The sequence below is a fragment of the Diaphorina citri genome, unplaced genomic scaffold (genome assembly GCF_000475195.1).
Source record: "Diaphorina citri unplaced genomic scaffold, Diaci psyllid genome assembly version 1.1 scaffold1373, whole genome shotgun sequence".
NCBI lineage: Eukaryota > Metazoa > Arthropoda > Insecta > Hemiptera > Psyllidae > Diaphorina > Diaphorina citri.
Genome location: NW_007378799.1, coordinates 43,761 through 45,539, shown reverse-complemented (window position 1 = coordinate 45,539; position 1,779 = coordinate 43,761). Strand labels below are relative to the sequence as shown.

At 37.7% G+C, this 1,779-nt stretch overlaps 1 long non-coding RNA gene across 1 annotated transcript; it reads right to left on the bottom strand.

Annotated features, from left to right (window-relative positions):
* Positions 1–292: 292 nt before the first annotated feature.
* LOC113470069 lies at positions 293–1,072 on the bottom strand. The gene is made up of 2 exons (XR_003393265.1): positions 891–1,072; positions 293–772 (listed from the first exon to the last, which is right to left on the bottom strand). It is a non-coding gene; the product is annotated as an uncharacterized LOC113470069 (long non-coding RNA).
* Positions 1,073–1,779: the final 707 nt, after the last annotated feature.

The window sequence follows — 1,779 nt, the reverse complement described above, 5'->3', positions numbered from 1 at the left end:
TCAACTTACCTCCACATGCGAGCGTCATTGCACCCATCAGGGGCAAAAGTTCATACTTGGTTTTCATTTCGTACCAGGTCAAGAATCGCGATCCGTGTGATCCTCGCCATGAAATGCCTTTCATCTTTGTGAAGTTAGCCTTTGTGAAGATAGTCTTGAATGAGAAGTGAGGCTTTGGAAAGTTTTGAATTTACGAGAAATAGGTAAGCCTTTGGAAAGTCTTGAATTGACAAGAAATAAGCCTTTATTGTCATAAGCCTTTTCCTTTGTAGTCTTCAATGAGAAGTAAGCCTTTGGAAAGTCTTGAATTGACGAGAAATAAGCCTTTATAGTCTTGAATTGACGAGAAATAAGCCTTTATTGTCTTGAATTGACGAAAAATAAGCCTTTATAGTCTTGAATTGACGAGAAATAAGCCTTTGGAAAGTCTTGAATTGACGAGAAATAAGCCTTTGATAGTTTGGGAATTGACTTGCAATAAGCCTTTGATTAGTCTTGAATTGACGAGAAATAAGCCTTTGATAGGTTGGGAATTGACTTGAAATAAGCCTTTGATTAGTCTTGAATTGACGAGAAATAAGCCTTTGATAGGTTGGGAATTGACTTGCAATAAGCCTTTGATTAGTCTTGAATTGACGAGAAATAAGCCTTTGATAGGTTGGGAATTTGAATTTGGGGTTTTGAATTATTTGTAAGAAAGTAGGTAAGGTACTATTTATTGGGTTGTTTTGTTTTTCTTGGAACAAAGAATTGAATTACATAATTTATGTACCTAGGTATTTGGAAATTATCAAAAACAAGCTTTTGGTTGTCTGTGGGAAGTGAGTTCAGAATTGGTTGGAAACGAAACAAAATTATTGTCTACCTTGGATAGTACATAATTTATGTACCTAGGTATTTGGAAATTATCAAAAACAAGCTTTTGGTTGTCTGTGGGAAGTGAGTTCAGAATTGGTTGGAAACAAAATTATTGTCTACCTTAGATAGTTTAGATTTTTGGAACTGACTTTGGAGAAAATCCGAGTTTTGAAAACGCTGTGTGGTATATGGCCAAGAAGAAATACTTGGCTGATTGGTGACATTTGGAAAAGTGGACATAAGAACTTCAGGCTGATTCCTGAGATGTCACCAGCTTCGTTTAGCTTGGAGTATGGTGCGTCTGCTTTGTAAACACTAGGTCGCGGGTTCGATTCCCGCCCGGGGCGGATTTTTTCCCTCAACGGATAAGGTTCGTTCTTGAGCTGGCTTTCTCCTATCCTGTCTTTCTTCTCTATTGGCTTTCGGAACGACCTTAACAGTTAGAGTTCCCTCTATCAAACCTCATGCCCTTGTTCATTCCCTTTCATTATCTCTTCATTTCACTCCTCTTTCATTCTTTCTCTACCTTTCTAACATAATCACAACTTCTGTCCATCTCTCACTTTCTTTCTCTAATCCTTTTTCTGTGCCTTTTCACCCGTTGTTTCTCTTCTCTCTTTCCTCTCTCCTTTCTCTCTTTCCTCTATTTAAAATGTCCCTCTTACCTCTCTTTTCTCTCCCTTCTCCCTCTCTTTCCTCTCAATTTTCTCCAAGTATTTCTTCTTCTTCCTTCAACATTCGTTAATGTTGTTCAGAATTGTTAACTCTGAATAGGATCAGTAGGAAAAGTGTTGGATGTTGGATGCTTTTAATGCGTTTTAAAGCTGTTTTCAATGGAAACGAAGACGAAAAGAAATCTGGAACTGTCTCGACATTCTCAATCTGTCAAGTAAATTCGTCGAGGAAGACAAATCTGTCGAA